The sequence below is a fragment of the Eumetopias jubatus genome, unplaced genomic scaffold (assembly GCF_037043125.1).
Source record: "Eumetopias jubatus isolate StellerSeaLion01/CBP00866 unplaced genomic scaffold, mEumJub1_p1.0 scaffold_11, whole genome shotgun sequence".
NCBI classification, from domain to species: domain Eukaryota; kingdom Metazoa; phylum Chordata; class Mammalia; order Carnivora; family Otariidae; genus Eumetopias; species Eumetopias jubatus.
In genome coordinates this window covers 110,329,384-110,335,958 of record NW_028274817.1, presented here as the reverse complement: position 1 = coordinate 110,335,958, position 6,575 = coordinate 110,329,384, and positions in this window count along the sequence as shown.

The following is a 6,575-nucleotide window of genomic DNA, read 5'->3' as shown; positions in this document are numbered from 1 at the left end:
ATTCTTGTTAGTTAAGTATTTTTCTTAGCCCACTCAAGGTTAAAAAAAAAATGTTGTGTATGTGAGCCCTTTTTCTCCCCTTCTCAAATTAATTTTTATTTTATTCTTAAATTTTCTAAAAGCAGTAAAATGTCCTGATAGATTTCAGAGAATCTATTGATGCTTTAAAATGGAGATCTTTTCAGATCAGTTGCTCAGTTCTGCTCAGATGCTGTGGTAGATTGCACAATTGGTCCCAATAATTCACTCCTTGTATCACACCCTTGTTCTGTGACTTTTCATTTCCTCTGATTACAGGGACAAGGTGTGTTTCCTCACTGCTGACCTAAGTGACTTGCTTTGGCCAAAGGCATGTTGGCCAGTTCTGTGCCTGGACCTTAAGTGACCTTGTGCCTCTTGCTTGCCCTCTTATAACTCTTCCATTCCATGAAAAGAGTTTGTCCCAGGGAGTATAATCCCTCAGACTGTTCGCCCAAAATGAGCGAACAAGAAGTGGAGCTGGTCTAGGAGAGCTGAATATCTGTGAAAACAAAAGACTGCTGTTTGAAGCCCATGAGGTTTTGGGTGGTTTGTTAGAGAGCATTTTTGTGGAAATACTTGTTCTAGTTATCTTTTGCTTCATAACCCCTGCTGCTAAAAACCCAAAACAAAACAAAATGAAATTTAGTGGTTTGCATCAGCAACAACCATTTATTTGCCCATAGATTAGCAATTTGGGCAGAGCTCTGCAGGGAAGGCTCATCTCTCCTCCATATGGGGCAGCTTGAATATGGCTAGAAGACCCACTTCCAAGAGGCTCACTCATATGACTGGGAAGTTGGTGCTGCCTGCCAGGTGCAGCTTACTAGGGTCTTTCCACATGTACCTTTCCTTGGGTCTGCCAGCTTCCTCACACATGGTGGCAGCATTACAAGAATGAGTATCTCAAGAGACAGAAAATAAAAGCTGTCAGTTTCTTGAGGCCTAAACCTAGAAATTGGCCCAACCTCACTTCTGCCATATTTTAGCTGTCAAGCATTGCCAGAGCTTATATTCAATGACAGGGGATATAGACTTTGCTTCTTGAGAAATGTCAAAGACCTTCAATATTAGTTGGAGCTCTCATGAATGGTATTAGTGCTCTTATAAAAACAACAACAACAACAACAACAACAACAACAAAAACCACCCCACAGAATTCCCTAGTCCCTTCCACCAGGTGAGGACATAGCAAGAAGTCAGCAGTCTGCAACCTGGAAGAGGGCCTTCATGTTCTAAAACTGCCACAATACATAACTGATATAGATAGCTTTAGGCATAAACCCTTCTACCAGTAATGGAAAACACATCTTTGGGGGTAAGAAATAAAAAGGAAGGTAAAAAAAAAAAAAAGAAATAAAAAGGAAGGAATAAGGGAAACATAGAAAAGGTACATGAGAAATATCACCTATCTTAAACCTTTTTTTCTTAGAAGTTTCCCAGTTTCAAGTCTAGCAACAGAGCAAAAGAAGAGACTAATATTTAAGTGGCCCACTTGACAATTAGAGACATTAAGAGAACTTTGGACTTGAGGAGTTACAGTAGGAATTTGAGAAAACAAAATTTGGACCCCTGTGATGTTATGGATAGAAAAAGAACTTTAATCAGGTGATCTGGCTCTGTCTTTATTCTGTACTGCTTTAGTGTGACCTCTGGAACATTACTTAACCTCTGTGGGTCTCAGGTCTTTCATCTGTAAAATGAAGTGAACAGGGTTGTATTTGAGATTTCTTCCTGTTCTAACATTCTATGAATCATTGTCATTTTCTTTATGACTCTGACATCTAGATGATGACCTGAACTTTCTATATTTAAATCCTCAGGATCTATTTTTGCTACATGCCCTCAATAATGAATGGTATTCCTTAATAAAACCAAACCTTACAAGGTCTAAGCAGTAATGAGCTTCAGAATAATGATGGCTGGGCTGAGTGGGGCAGTCACACTAGGCGCTGAGCACTCACTTCTCCCTGTAACTGAAATAAAATGAAAACATCTTTTCTTCCTCTACCTCAGCATAGAAGAGGCAGATTAATAGTTTCAAAGAGAAGTTTACTAAAAACTAGGGAAACAAAATAGAAACATTTGTCTCCAAAATAAATGTAGTATAAAAATGTCCATTTCTAAATTGAGGAAAAAGAAGCAATAAAGAGTTTTCCTGAGCTGAAATCTTACACTAAACAGTAACCTCCTTTCCCTGTGGTAGTATGGATTAAACCTGATAAGACCTAGGTTCAAATCCCAGCTCTGCCATTTAAATCCTAAACCTGGGCTAAATTACCTAAGCATATTAAGCTTTAATTTCTTCATCTCTAAAAAGAGGATAATCATAACTGCAATGGACTGAATGTTCATATCCCCCTCAAATTTATATGTTGAAATCCTAACATCCAAAGTAATGGTATTTAGAGGTAGGGCCTTTGAGAGTTGCTTAGGTCATGACGGCAGAGCTCTCATGAATAGAATTAGTGCTCCTATAAAAGACACCCCACAGAGCTCCCCAGACTCTTCCATCATGCGAGGACATAGCAAGAAGTTAACAGTCTGCAACCCAAAAGAGGGCCTTCACCAGAATCTGACTATGCTGGCACTTCTGGCCTCTAGAACTGTGAGAAAAAATTTCTATTGTTTATATGTCTGTGATATTTTGTTATAGCAGCTCCAACTGACTAAGCAATATCTATTGGTCACAGTTGTTAATATTAAATTAGATAACATAGGCAAAGCAACAGGCTCATAGAAAAGCAGACCCAAATAAAAGTATTCTGGTGCACATGGTTTATTGGGGGAAATGCAGGGAATATAGCCAGGGAAGTGGGGGCATGCAGGAAGAAAAGGTGGCCAATAAAGAGCATAATTATTAATATACCTACCAAAGTGGGTGACTAAATCTCACTGGGGAAATGCTAGGAACTGTTAAAAACACATGCTTCAGATAACCCTACACAGGAATCAAGGAGGCTAGAGTATTTATACACCCACTTCTGTCAGTCAATGGATGAGAGGGGCTCCTGGAATTGAGAATTCCCCAGCACTTAATGGATTGCTGTGAAAAAGTAGAATGGTACTCTGGAGAAAGCTCCCAGGCAGAAATAAAAATACTGGTGGGTACAAGTTGTCCAGAGCACATTGATATGTAAGGTCCAACGAGCATGGGTAGTGCCTGGATAGAATCTGCTGCAAAAGTACTCACCATTCCTCGTTTTCTCCCCAGTCCTAATTAACACTGGTGGCACAAAACTCAATTTTCTTTCCTCTAGATTCTTAATTTTATGTTCTTATCAGAGAGACATTTCTGTTTCACAACTTAAAACACAACAGTGACAAATATCAATTCATTGAAGTTGGTTATAGAAGTTGCCATCATAGACGCCTTTCCCTTCTTCCCTAATGCCCCAGTCTCAGGGCCATAAGCGAGAGACAGCTGAACTTCTATCTGAAGACTGACATAACTTCCCAAAGAGCACTGTTAAGGGATAGTCCTGAGAAATGTCATTAACTAAGCCCAAGAGTTCCATTTTCAATGCCAAGGACTATGAAGTCCACTATGCTTCTCATACTATCCATCTTATCAACCAGATGCAAATCTCTCTAGCACTTTATTCTCATTTATACTTCCTTAGCCATATTGTTCTGCTCTTCCTTTGCTGCTCCAGCTGCAACCCTTCCTTCCAAATTATTTAGCTGTATCCTTTAGAGGCACCCAGTAGCCTTTAACTTGTCACCTCCTTACTTTACTAGAAACTTCATTCTCCTTATCCTATAATTGGGGAACACTGTCATATTTCATTTCTGAATCTCTCCCCCAAATCCTCTAAGCCTGAATTGTATCATCACTGAATTTACCATGAAACCACACAAATTGGCACCACTATAAATTCCTGGTCTTCAACATTAAAATATCAAAGGAAACAAAAGCAAAATTAAATTATTGGGACTATGACAAAATAATTTTTTAAAGATTTTATTTACTTGTCAGAGACAGAGAGAGAGCACAGGCAGAGGGAGCAGCAGGCAGAGGGAGAAGCAGGTTCCCCATTGAACAAGGAGCCTGATGTGGGACTCGATCCCAGGACTCTGGGATCATGACCTGAGCTGAAGGCAGACGCTTAACCGACAGAGTGACCCAGGCATCCCATGGGACTACAACAAAATGAAAAGCTTTTGCACAGTGAAGGAAACCATCAGCAAAATAAAAAGGCAACCCACCAAATGAGAGAAGGTATTTGCAAATGACATATCCAATAAAGGATTAGTATCCAATATTTATAAAGAACTTGTCCAACTCAAGTCCAAAAAAACCCCCAAGTAATCCAATTTAAAAAATCGGCAGAAGACATGAACAGAATTTTCTCCAAAGAAGACATACACATGGCCAAAAGACACATGAAAAGATGCTCAGCATCATTCATCATCAGGGAAATGCAAATCAAAACTACAATGAGCTATTACTTCACAACTGTCATAATGGCTAAACTCAAAAACACAAGAAACTACTGTTGGTGAGTATGTAGAGAAAAGGGAACCCTTGTGCACTGTTGATGGGAATGCAAACTGGTGTAGCCACTGTGGGAAACAGTATGGAGGCTCCTCAAAAAATTAAAAATAGAAATACCATAGGATCTAGTAATTCCACTACTGGGTATTACCCGATGAACATGAAAACACTAATTAAAAAAATATATGCATGCCTATGTTTCTTGCACTATTATTTACAATAGCCAAGATATGGAAACAATCCAAGTGTAAGTGTCCATTGATAGATGAATGGATAAAGATGTGGTATATACATACAATGAAATATTACTCAGCCCTAAAAAGAATTAAATCTTGGCATTTGCAACAACATGGATGGATCTAGAGAGTGTAATACTAAGTGAAATAAATCAGAGAAAGACAAATATCATATCATTTCACTCATATGTGGAATTTAAGAAACAAATGAACAAAGGAAAAAGAGACAAACAAAAAAATAGACTCTTCACTGGGTGTTATGCACAAACAATGAATCATGGAACACTATATCAAAGACTAATGATGCCAAAAACTAATGATGTAATATATGGTGATTAACATAACAATAAAAAATTTAAAAAAAGACTAATGATGTAATGTATGGTGATTAACATAACAATAAAAAATAAAAAAAAATAGACTCTTGTATAGAGAACAAACTGATGCTTTCCAGAGGGGACGTGGGTGGCAGGATATGTAAAATAGGTGAAGGGGATTAAGAGTACACTTATCATGATGAGCACTGAGTAATGTATAGAATTGTTTTATCACTATATTGTACACCTGAAACTAATATGATTATGTTAATTATACCGAAAATAAATACATAAATAAGATATCAAATAGACCCTTAGCTCAGGCTTCCCAGCTTTCTGAGTTTTCCTGGTCCACTGCAATTATTTCCAACATTGTCCATTCTGCTTATACTCTTGACTCTCTCCTGGGCCATCATTCTCAGCAAATGATTTTGTTTCCTATTTTGCAGAGAAATTAGAGACCATGAGTAAAGACTTTCTTTCATATCCTATCATCAAATCAGTTCTCATCTTTTCATTTTTCCTTGCTGTTATGTTGGGGGAGGCTAATGCCTTCATTCCCCTGTTGTCTGGACCCTTCCCTTCCTACCCTTCCTTCTCAAAAATCTTGCTCACTTAACTCTGTTCTCTATCTCCAGTCTTGAAGCTTTCCATTACCAATTAGCTTTTGAACATGCCCAAGTTTAGTTAATCCAAACAAGGCTAAATAAACAAAATCCTCACTCAACTTCATTGTATAGTAAACAATTTGACCTTTCCTTATGACCTTTATCCTTGGCTCCTTAGAGGTAACCTTACCCTTGGAATTTCCCAAGTGATAAGAGTGTTTTTGCTCTTCAAGGTGGGTCCCTAGGACCATGTGATTCAACCCAATCTCCAGGGAGGGAAGACCTGGAGACAGAATTCAATTACGAGGAAAACCACCCAATTAATTGTATCTACATAATAGAGCCCCAGCAAAAACTCTGGACACCACAGCTTCTCAGGTGGGCAATACTATGTGCATATATTCACACATCAATACTGGGAGGGTAATGCATCCTGAAGACAATGGAAGCTTCATATTTTGAATCCTCTCAAACTCTGCCCTATATGTCTCTTACTTTGACTGTAATTTATGTCCTTTCCCTGTAATAAACCATAACCATGAGTATAATAGGTTTCAGTGAGTTCTGTGAGTCTTTCTAGTGAATTATTGACACTGAGGTTGATTTTTGGGAAACTCCCAAACTTACATTTGGTGTCAGAAGTGAGGATAATCTTTGTAGACTCTTCCCTTTAATTTTGTAGTTAAACCCTAACTCATTGTAGTTGGGGTCAAAAGTCTTGGACAGGCTTGGCAGTCTGAAGGACTGTGTCCTCAATACTGCAGTTTACTTAACTCTGGCTATGCACATTCTTCTTCAGCTGTTATCGATGTTTCTTTTCCCTTTTATATTTAAAATTTTAAAAAGTCATCCACAAAGCCCATCTGCATCTCCTTCCTAAACTTTCATAAACTCACTG